Here is a 12,541-nt window from a genome sequence, read left to right as displayed (position 1 = left end):
TTCAAACGACCCATAATGCCTCATAGAATATACGTTGGAGTGTTTTCTTTCCAAAATGGGGTCATTTTGTGGGTGTTTCCATTGTATTGGTGCTCTAGGGCCTGGAAAAGTGTGATAGGTAGTAAGAAAGTTTTATGTGTATTTATGCTCCTAGAACGCCTGAAGGCGCTTCTTGGACGTGGAGTCTCTTTTTGTGGCCAGGCTGTGTAAAAGTCTCACACATGTGGTATCGCCATACTCGGAAGGAGTAGCAGAATGTATTTTTGGGTGTAATTTTTGCTGTGTACATGCTATGTGTTAGAAATAGCTTATAAATTGACACCTTTGTGGGAAAAAAAAGAAAAAAAATTTTTTTTCTTCATTTTCCCAAGAATTGTGGGAAAAAATTACAACTTCAAAAAACCCACCATGCCTCTTACTAAATACCTTGGACTGTCTACTTTACAAAAAGGGGTCATTTGGGTGGTATTTGTACTGTCCTGACATTTCAGGGCCTCAAGAAAGGAGATAGGCAGTCAGTACATCTGGTGTGATCAATTTTCAGTAATTGGTACCATAGCTTCTAGACTCAATAACTTTCACACAGACTAAATAATATACACTAATTTGGGTTCATTTTACCAGAGACATGTAGCAGTATACATTTTGGCCCAAATGTATGAAGAAAAATTTATTTTTTGCAAAATTTTATAATTGAAACTAAAAAAAAGTGTTTTTTTTTCAAAATTTTTGCTCTTTTTTTGCATATATCACGAAAAAAAAAAACCCCAGTTGTGATCAAATACCACCAAAAGAAAGCTCTATTTGTGTGAAAAAAATGATAAAAATTTTGTTTGGTTACAGTGTAGCATGACTGAGCAATTGTCATTCAAAGTGTGAGAGTGCTGAAAGCTGAAAATTGGTCTGGGCAGGAAGGGTGTCAAACTGCTCTGTATGGAAGTGGTTAATGAAGGACCGAACTTTGAACCAAATACTACCGGCTAAACCACATTTTATTTACAGGAAAGCGCCAAACCTTAGGCATATGCTGGCCCCAAACATACCAGACCCTCCTAAAAGAAAATCGACCTTTCTGGATGTAAAAGGTTTCTTTCCCTGTGGCAAATGCAATGCTTGCCAGATGTCAAAGAAAAACCCCAGAAAGATCACCACTTTCCATTCCAGAGCTACAGGCCAAAGATTCCAAATCAACAAATTAATATCATGTAGATCTACCCACGTGACCTACCTAATCAGCTGCCCTTGTGGGCTACAGTATATTGGCAGGACCACCCGCCAATTGTCTGTGAGGATTAATGAGCATGTGGGTAATGTGAGGAGAGGCTTTCCTAAACACAGCCTCTCCAACCATTTCCGCCTGTATCATAACAAGGATCCCTCGCTTATGTCCTTTTGTGGCATAGACAGAGTGGATAACCATTGGAGAGGAGGAAATATGACTAAAAAAGTCTCCATGAATGAGACCCAATGGATATATAGAATGAAGACTTTGGAACCATTGGGAATGAATATTGATATTGATTTGAATTGCTTTATCTCTAATTTTTAATTTTCAAGTTTAATACACAACATCAATTCTCCATCATTTTCAACCTGTATTTATGCTTCTTTTAAAAATATATTTTAGATAAATTTATGTGAGTTTTATGTAAATTTTAATTTTAGGCTAATTTTAGGATGTTGGAATAAATCATTAAAATTTATTTATTTATTTAATTGAGTAATTTTAGGTATATTGTTATTTAAATCGATTAGCTTATTGGTCAAATATCTCAGCACACAGCAACCCATCCCATAATACATTATTTACGAATTGGAACTGATATTGAGAGTATAGGGAATAACGACCAATATGGCATTGAATGTTTTAGCGAATCAAGGGTTAAATTCAACGGCAAACATAGTCAAAAGTCGTTCCTATATTTCCATTTTAATATGTCCCCGTGAGGCACCCTTATTGAAGGGAAGAACCTAACAATCTACCAAAGAATGGGCGGTTCTTACTCCGGCGACCGGTGATTGGCTGTTGAGAGCTGTGTGAACCTCTATATAAGATGTGAGGAAATGTACGGTCACATGATCCCCTGATGACGTTAGCACGCCTAACGAAACGTGCGTCGGGAACGTGAGACCGTAGAGTTCCGGTGAGGTGGAACGCAGACGCGGAAGCGGCGTCCCATCCACCAGGAGAAGCTGAACGATTTGTATTACTGTGGCGTTCTACTTACCACTATGGAGTAAGTGCATTACTTTTTAATTAAATCTCTTTATATGGCAATATTACGCTATTGGAGTCTCCTTATTTCTTATAACATGTTGTCCGGAGTCTCGGAGTTATCTGTATACTTCTGGCTTGTCACGCACTGGATGTGAAGACTGTAATAGGAGAATTTGGAGCTCTTGTGGAGATACATTGCGATCATGACCCCCTATAACTAAGGGGTCAACTTCTTTTGGTAAGAAGTATTTTATCCGAGCACTGGGTGTATGGTGATTGGTGAAGGCATTTCACATCAAGTCCAATTGTTTTTGCTGCTGGAACTTAAAGTTTGCACCGAGCACCTTTTAAGGACTATGTTTACTATTATTGTTATATTCACCGAATATTTATTGACATTCATTGGAATATTCACTTTTAAATAATTGGTTCATATGTTTATGTTGATTTTAGTGATATTATTTATGCACTAGCACTTTATTGTGAGTTTACTGCTGAGCGCAATAACCTATATTCACTATCGCTGAATAGCATGTCCACACTAAAAATGACGGCCCCGCGATTTTTGCGCAGCGGGCCGCACGCACATGTCTGGCACCCCAAAAGTACAAAGGAACATACATAGGGGAGAGGGACCCCCCGCGACCCCCCCACAGCACGGCAAAACCACCATAGTGCCCACAGGGACAGGGAGAGACCGGAAAGCACACCCACAGACATGAGGGGAATACATAGACACCAAATGACAGACTGTCATCCCCAACACAGAGGCCCCACAGACACCCCACAAGTAGAGGGGTTACTCACCGACCAGCGATAGCGTGGGAGCCGCCGTGAGACCTCCCACCCCGGGTGGTGGGGGAACCGTCAGCCTAACAGGACGCTAGCTAAACGCGGTGTACCGCAGTAGAGCCACCCTAGCAAAGTAGGGCAGTGTCCCTGAGGACAGGGACAAGTCGTTTGCGAGGCCTGGGCGTACGCATAGCCTGCTGAACGCTCAATGGCGGGCTGGGATTCCATAAGGCTCTAGTACAACCAGTCCGATTCCCAGCTCCGCAAACGCTGTAGTCTTCCGAAGTCTGACTAACTAAGCGCAGGAACAAATAAAAAGCTATTAGTGCAAAGAAAAAACACACTTAGCAGAAAATAAAATGTAATAAAACAGAGAAAAAAGGCTGAGACTGTAGCCCCAGCACAGGGAAGCCTGCCTACTCCTATCTAGGCAAAAGACAAACTGAACTGTGAATGAGGCCGGGGGTATTGGAACCAGAGGGACAGCCCCCTGTATGTGTGTCTATGCAAAGTTTTGTGTTTTTAACAAAATCTTATGCCTAGCTTACTCCTGTGGATAAGAGGTCAATACCCATTGGTGAAGACTATATGAGGGGCGGCGACTGTCAGAGGACTCAGAGAAAGGAATTTATTTTTTTCTTCATTTAAAAAAAAAAAAAGGAGAGCTGCAAAATACTCACCATGCCTCTCAGCAAATAGCTTGGAGTGTCTATTTTGCAAAATGAGGTCATTTGGGGGGAGGGGGGGGGTGTGCCATCTTGGCATTTCATGGCCTTCATAAGTGTGATAGGTAGTAAGGAGTGAGATCAACAATTTACGCCCTTAGAAAGCCTGAAGGTGGGGATTGGTTTTCGGGGTCCTGTACGCGGCTAGACTGCCAAAAAGTCTCACACATGGGGTATCTCTGTACTCAGGAGAATCAGCAGAATGTATTTGGGGTGTCATTTCACATATACCCAAGGCATGTGTGAGCAATAAATCATTTAGTGACAACTTTGTGTAAAATAAACAAACAAAAAAAGAAATAATTTTCCAGAAACTTGTGGCAAAATATTAACTATTCCATGGACTCGCCATGCCTCTCAGCAAATAGCTTAGAGTGTCTACTTTGCAAAATGGGGTCATTGGAGGGGGGTTCTGTGCTATCTTGAAATCTCAGGGCCTCAAACTGACAGGTAGTGCAGAGGTAAAATACACAATTTACGCCATTAGAAAACCTGAAGGTGGGGATTGGTTTTCGGGGTTCCGTACACAGCTAGGCTCCCCAAAAGTCTCACACATGTGGTATCCCTGTACTCAGGAGAAGCAGCAGAATGTATTTTGGGGTGTCATTTCACATATACCCATGGCATGCGTGAGCAATATATCATTTAGTGACAACTTTGTATAAAAAAAAAAAAACAAATTGTAATTTTCCTGAAACTTAGGGCAAAATGTAAAATACTCCATGGACTCAATAGCTTTAGGCAAGGCTTGACAAATTTCCTGAAATCTAGGAGCCAGCTAAAAAAGTTAGGAGCCAGTTTTTTTTTTTTTTTAAACAAACAACCAAGCTTTATTTCCAAAAAAAATAACATACTAAATTTACACATAAAGACGACTAGAACCCCACTCTGCTCTATAGCGCAATCGGATGGAAACAGACTGTCTGTTTCCATCCAATGCCATCTGATCCGATCCACGGGATGGATAGAAAATAGAACCACCATCCATCTGTTTTTGGCAGACAGGATCAGATGGCGGCGGATTACTGCTCCATAGAGGAGACTGAAGGGTCCGATCAGGTCTGCCTGAAAAACTGACAGGCATACCAGATCAGACAGCCCGTGTGAAAGGGGCCTTCGGCTGTGGCATGGCGATGAGGAAAAAAAAATGATATATTATATAATTGAAAAAAAAAAATAGAATACATTTTTTATTTTTTTTTTATAAGAAAAATAATTAAAAAAAATAAATAATAATAATAACCACACTCCCTGTCCACTTACCTGTTAAGCAAAGGTAAGTGGACAGGGAGATGAAGCCTGCAAAAACTTCCCTCTCATCTCCTCTTGGGAAGGAGATGGGGGGCGCAAAAGGGACAGGACACCTCTTGTAGTGCACCCCAGGCGCCAGGTCGCTAATTCTAGTCGCCAATGCGACCAGGCGCCCGGGGTTTGTCGAGCCCTGGCTTTAGGTGTCTCGTTTTCAAAAAGGGGTCAGTTGGGGGTTGTTTTAACAGTCCTGGCATTTTATGCTCAATCTTAGCGACACATCACCCACTCTTCTAACCACTTGAAGACCAAGCCTTTTCTGTGACTTTTTGTTTACATTAAAAAATATATATATATATTTTTTTTTTTTTTAACAAGAAAATTACTTTGAACCCCCACACATATATTTTTTTAAAAGCAGAGGTCCTACAGAACAAAATGGTGGATGTTGCAATTTTTTTTGTCATACGGTATTTGCGCACACATTTTCCAAACGCAATTTTTGCGTAAAAAAAACAAATATGGTAAAATTTTAAATATGATCTTATGCCGAGTACATAGACACCAAACATGACATGCTTTAAAAATTGTGCACACCCGTGCAGCGGCAAAAAACTTTGTACTGTTTTAAAAGCCTTTAAAAGTCTTTACAGATTACCACTTTGGACTTACAGAGGAGGTCTCCTGCAAGAATTACTGCACTCGACCTGGCGTTCGCGGCAATACCTCACATGCATGGTGCAAATGCGGTTTACATATGACACTAGACCAATGCTTGCGTGCGCATTTGCGCGCAAGCACGGGTGGACAGGGGGCCTTGATTTTTTTTTCTGCTTTTTTATGTTATTTTGACACCTTTCCTTTCATTTTTTTTTTTAGTTGTAATCATTTTTATTGTTATCACAGTGAATTTAAATTTCCCCTCCGCAACATAGAAAACATAGAAACATAGAATGTGTCGGCAGATAAGAACCATTTGGCCCATCTAGTCTGCCCAATATATCTGAATCCTATGAATAGTCCCTGGCCCTATCTTATATGAAGGATAGCCTTATGCCTATCCCATGCATGCTTAAACTCCTTCACTGTATTTGCAGCTACCACTTCTGCAGGAAGGTTATTCCATGCATCCACTACTATACTTCCTCATATTACTTTTAAACCTTTGCCCCTCTAATTTAAAACTGTGTCCTCTTGTGGTAGTTTTTCTTCTTTTAAATATGCTCTCCTCCTTTACCGAGTTGATTCCCTTTATGTATTTAAAAGTTTCTATCATATCCCCTCTGTCTCTTCTTTCTTCCAAGCTATACATGTTAAGGTCCTTTAACCTTTCCTGGTAAGTTTTTTCCTGCAATCCATGTACTAGTTTAGTAGCTCTTCTCTGGACTCTCTATAGAGTATCTATATCCTTCTGGAGATATGGCCTCCAGTACTGCGCACAATACTCCAAGTGAGGTCTCACCAGTGTTCTGTATAGCGGCATAACCACTTCTCTCTTTCTACTGCTTATACCTCTCCCTATACATCCAAGAATTCTGCTGGCATTTCGTGCTGCTCTATTACATTGTCTTCCCACCTTTAAGTCTTCTGGAATAATTACTCCTAAATCCCTTTCCTCAGATACTGAGGAATCTGAAATAATTACTCCTAAATCCCTTTCCTCAGGACTGTGTCAAATATTCTATATTCTGCCCTTGGGTTTTTACGCCCCAGGTGCATTATCTTGCACTTATCCACATTAAATTTCAGTTGCCAGAGTTCTGACCATTCTTCTAGTTTTCCTAAATCCTTTTCCATTTGGAGTTTCCCTCCAGGAACATCAACCCTGTTACATATCTTTGTGTCATCAGCAAAAAGACAAACCTTACCATCGAGGCCTTTTGCAAGATCACTTATGAAGATATTAAACAAAATTGGTCCCAGTACAGATCCCTGAGGTACCCCACTGGTAACATGACCTTGTTCTGAATGTTCTCCATTGACTACAACCCTCTGTTGTCTGTCACTCAGCCACTGCCTAATCCACTCAACAATATGGGAGTCCATGCTCAATGACTGCAGTTTATTGATAAGTCTTCTATGTGGAACAGTGTCAAAAGCCTTACTAAAATCTAGATATGCAATGTCTACTGCACCTCCACCGTCTATTATTTTAGTCACCCAGTAAAAAAAATCTATAAGATTTGTTTGACATGATCTCCCTGAAGTAAACCCATGTTGTTTTTCATCTTGCAATCCATGGGATTTAAGATGTTCCACAATCCTATCCTTTAATAGGGTTTCCATTAATTTGCCTACTATTGATGTCAGACTCACTGGTCTATAGTTGCTCGATTCCTCCCTACTACCTTTCTTGTGAATGGGCACGACATTTGCCAATTTCCAATCTTCCGGGACGACTCCTGTTACTAATGATTGGTTAAATAAATCTCTTAATGGTTTTGCCAGCTCACCACTAAGCTCTTTTAATAATTTTGGGTGTATCTCATTAGGACCCTGTGACTTATTTGTCTTCACTTTAGACAGCAATCTTAGAACGTCTTCCTCTGTAAAGACACATGCATCAAACGATTCATTAGTCATCCTTTCAAGTGGAGGTCCTTCTCCTTCTTTTTCTTCTGTAAAAACTGAACAGAAGTATTCATTAAGGCAGTCGGCTAGCCCTTTATTCTCTTCTACATACCTTCCGTCCTTTGTTTTTAATTTAGTTATTCCTTGTTTTAATTTACCTTTTTTCATTTATATATCTGAAGAATGTCTTATCCCCCTTTTTCATAGACTGAGCTAGTTTTTCTTCTCCCTGCGCTTTAGAAGTTCTTATAACTTGCTTGGCCTCTTTCTGCCTAATCTTGTAGATTTCCTTATCTTCATTGCTCTTGGTTTTTTTTAGAATTACAAAATGCTAGCTTTTTATTTTTAATGATTTGGGCCACTTCTGCTGAGTACCACACTTCCACTTCCTTTTTTTGCTTTTACTGACAAGTCTAATGCAATTTTCTGTTGCCTTCAATAATGCACCTTTTAAGTAGTCCCATTTCTCCTGGACTCCATGTAATCCGTACCAGTCTGATAAGGACTCATTTATGACTAATTTCATTTTTGAAAAGTCTGTTTTTCTAAAATCTAAAACTTTTATTTTTGTGTGGTGTGACTCTTTCACAGTTTTTATATTAAACCACACTGACTGGTGATCACTAGATCCCAAGGTTTCGCCTACAATGACATCATATACAGAATCCCCATTTGTGAATGCCAAATCCAAAATGGCCTCCCTCCGGGTTGGCTCCTCAACCACTTGTTGCAGAGACAACCCCAGTAGGGAATTTAGAATATCTGTACTCCTGGTAGAACTTGCTATTTTGGTTTTCCAGTTTATATCTGGAAGATTGAAATCTCCCATAATGATAACTTCTCCTTTCATTGTCATTTTAGCTATTTCTTCAACTAGTAGATCATCTAGTTCTTTGACTTGACCAGGTGGTCTATATATCACACCTACACGAGTTACTGCATGATTAGCAAACTGCAACGTAACCCAAACTGACTCTATGTTGGCCTCACCAACTTGTATTAGGTTAGATTTAATGCTATCTTTCACATACAGGGCCACTCCTCCTCCTTTCTTGCCTTCTCTGTCTCTTCTGTATAAAGAGTACCCTGGTATGGTTATGTCCCAGTCATTTCTTTCATTAAACCATGTCTCCGTAACAGCCACTAAATCTACATTCTCAGATGCCATTATTGACCCCAAGTTTATTGATTTTTTTACCTAAACTGCGAGCATTTGTAGACAGGACTCTGAGCTTATCATTTCTTAACCTCTGTGCTTCTGACCTGTTCTGGCATTGTTTCGGGGGGCAATTGGACTCTTGTAATTCCACTCTTTTGCCCCCCCTTCCTAGTTTAAATACTCTTTCGCAAATTCTTGGAGTTGTTCACTAAGTACATTTGTTCCTTTGAGAGAAAGATGCAAACCATCTTTTTTGTACAGTTCCTTTCTATTCCAAGTAGAGCTATCATGAGAAACAAAGCCAAATCCTTGCTCTTGACACCATTTACTAAGCCATATGTTGAACTCCTTTATGCGCCTCTGCCTATCATTCTGAACATTATGCACAGGCAGAACTTCAGAAAATGAAATGGTGGATGCAAAATCCTGTACGTCATTACCAAGTGTGATAAAAGATTTTTTCACCTCTGAAACTTCATTGCAAGCCAGGTCATTTGTCCCTAGATGGACAAGAACATCCACGTCCCCTTCCTGCTTTGCTTGCTTAACAATATTAATAATACGTCTTCTTTCTCGTCTAGCAGTAGCACAAGGGAGACATCTCACAAAACCATTTTCTTTAAGCTCCACACTTCTTATGATTGAATCACCCAGCAACAGCTGCTTCCTTTGAGACTTCACTTTATCTTTTTTGTCCTTGGCTGTATTTGGTCGCTACAAAAAAAACTGCTAGTGCTAGCAGAGATCAGGCCTGACTCTGCTAACACAGCGGTTTTGTGTGATTTGTGTTTTTTGGAAGTGACAATAATCTATTGATAACTGAACTTGCCTGGGTAGGGTGGGCTGGGTGTAGGGGCTAAACGCAGGTTCTGGCAGGAATCAGTGCTGATTGTGCAAACACTGCGTTTTGGGAACACTAAACTATGGGGACGCTAGCATAGTTCTGATCAGATCAGATATTGATCTGTTCAAACACTATACTAGTAATGGAGGTGTGTGTGTGTCTATGTGTGTTAGTGTACTTGACTCTAACTGACGCTAAATAATGGTGGTGTGGTGGGACCCTGACTCTAACTAGCCTAAGTAGCGTCACCCGTGACACTAATACAGTGATCGGTAATCACTGTATATAGTGAACACTGTGACAGGGCAGTGAAGGGGTTAACTGGGGGAGATCAAGGGGTTAAACCTTTATAGGGGATAGATGGCGGTGTCTCTCTTCCTGGGGTTGTACAAGCTAACTACTATGCGCTATTGAGCACCCTCATTGTGAGTATGGTCATTTACTTTTTATTAAAACTGCATACTATTTGAAGCAGAGAGCACTAGATCCTTTTATTTATTCCCCTGTATACGCCATATTCACTCTGGAGGTGAGAGGCTGGTATTAGCCTCCTTGGCTCGTGGATTCCTGTGTACTGAAAGAGGCTGTCACTGACCCGTGATCGGGTCTACAGTTGAGGTGAGAGACGACTTCACCTGGTGGTGGGATTGTGTATCACTCACAGAGGTGTATATTAAGACAACACGGGATCATCCTTTGTTTGGACACTTGGGAAAGCTGCACTTGGAATTTAATATGTATGGACACTCTGGATGATTGCACCTTTTTATGGACACTTATTCAAGAGTTATATTTACTTTGGATTGTGTACTGTATATGTGAACATTAGTATTGGTATACACTGTTCCTCTTTATTTAAAGTCTGGCGCAACACTATTATTTTGAATTATAGATGGCGGGTGGCCTAAACCTATTTGGGCTTAGCGCAAATTAGGGTCACAAGTGACACTAATACAGTGATCAGTAGTTTTCTGATATACTGTATATATGAGTGCACTGTGTGATAGGGAGTGAAGGGGTTAACTGGGGGGAGATCAAGGGGTTAAAAATTTTATTAGGGGATAGATGGTGGGTGGCCTAAACCTATTTGGGCTTAGCGCAAGCGCAAATTAGGGTCACAAGTGGCACTAAAAACAGTGATCAGTATTTACCTATATATTGTATTTAGTGCACAGAGTGATAGGGAGTGAAGGGGTTAACTGGGGGTGATCAAGGGGTTAAAACTTTATTGGGGATAGATGGCAGGTGCCCTAACCCAATTTGGGCCCAACGCAAGCACAAATTAGGGTCACAAGTGACACTAATACAGTGATCAGTAAAAGATCTGTATACAACTGTATATAGTGTTCACTGTGAGGGGTTTGGGGGGTGATCAGGGTGATCAAGGGGTTAAATGTGCCTATGTGAGGTAGTGTCAGTGTAGTGTTTGGTGGAACTCACGTTTTTTATGTCTCTCTGTCTTCTCCTGGAACTGAAAGGGCTCCAGAAGGGAAAGTTACATCACTTCCCCTGCCTCTGTTTACATTACACAGGCAGGGGACATGATGCCATTGGCCAGAACCGATCACCAGATCCAGACCAAAAATCATTGGTCTGTATCTGGTGACTGATCGGTTCTCTGCCGAATCAGACAAGGATCAGCGCGCCCTGCGAGCCGTGATCGCTCCCGACGTAGGTCTACGTCGCTGGACGATATCGAGCCACTTTGCCGCAGTACCAGCTCAGTGAGCGGTCGGCAAGTGGTTAAGCAGACTGTGATTGTCTATTGTTGTGACTTAGATGATGATCAGATCACATTTCATGACCAATTTGTGCAGAAACATATCATTCCAAAGGGTTCACATACTTTTTCTTGCAGCTGTATGTATTAATTTCATGTATACATGTATGTGGAATTATTTATTAATTAGTCATTTTATGTATATATTTTTATTGAGGAACATAGTTTAGCACTTATAATTGTAACTTTATTGAGAGATCCCAATTTTGAGTGATCAAATATACATTTGTTATGGCCAGGATAAACCCAACCTTTCGGGCACTAGTCTCATGGATGTATATAAATGTACCTAGTTGGGCAGTTTGACCTGGGCAGCACCCCATGTACACACCCATGTGGGGGTGGGCCCGGGTTCAATTGCTTCTGGTTCAAGAGGTCATTGTTTAATATATCAATCTAGGGCTGACATATGACCCTTAGGCTCAGAGGAAGAGGCGATGCCTCTAAAATGCGTAAGCCTAGCTTCAGAGGACGCTATACCTTGTGGTTCTGATGCGGTTGGCAATGTATCCATTTGATATGCATTTACCAAGACTGAGTATTTTTATACCTTTTGTTCAATAAAACCTTTATAGGAGGATAATGCACTAGGCCGGTGCGCCCTTGTGTTTGTTCTTTGATTTTAGTGGTCTCAGACTACCCTGGTCTTGAAAAGGGGCTGCAAGGCCAAAGTATCCAAGCAAAGCCAAGTAGCAAGTCTTCGGCAGCCGCATGAGTGTGGCTGGATGTGGCTAGAAGATTACCTCTCAGAGTGCAGTGAGATAGGTGTTTTGCACCAAATTTTTTGTTTAGGCCCTGTAAGCGGTCTGGGGACAGGTGCAAGTTGGAAGGAAAAAAACCTTGCCAGGGGACGGGTAAGGACGCACCTTCATGCAGAAGGAGCCATTTCCCCGGGTCTAGAGAAGCCCGATCATGGCAGACCAGGTTCGTGTGGATCCTCCAGAAGAGGCCCTGAAAGGCTTTGAGCCCTTGTCAGTCGACCCTGAGGGACGAAAAAACTTTTCTTATGAACTGAGAAGGGAGGCACACGTCTATGACGAGGTTTCTTGCCCCTGTGAGACTTTTAATGATGTCATCCAGGGTAGCTCCAAACAGGCGATCACCTTGAAAAGGAAGATCAATCAAGGCCTTTTTTGAAGTCTGATCCGCAGACCAGCACTTGAGTCAGAAAACATGCCTAAGGACCACTGCCAACAAAGAGAGG

General features: G+C 41.2%; 1 protein-coding gene across 2 annotated transcripts in view; it reads right to left on the bottom strand.

Moving 5' to 3' along the window:
• The window catches only part of VTI1B (vesicle transport through interaction with t-SNAREs 1B), a 499,519-nt gene that overhangs the window by 337,729 nt on the left and 149,249 nt on the right, over nucleotides 1-12,541 (bottom strand). The gene's annotated exons all lie outside the window — the stretch shown is intronic.

This window comes from Pelophylax lessonae (assembly GCF_965119305.1).
Source record: "Pelophylax lessonae genome assembly, chromosome: 13".
Taxonomy (NCBI): Eukaryota; Metazoa; Chordata; class Amphibia; order Anura; family Ranidae; genus Pelophylax; species Pelophylax lessonae.
This window is presented reverse-complemented; position numbering and strand designations above follow the sequence as displayed.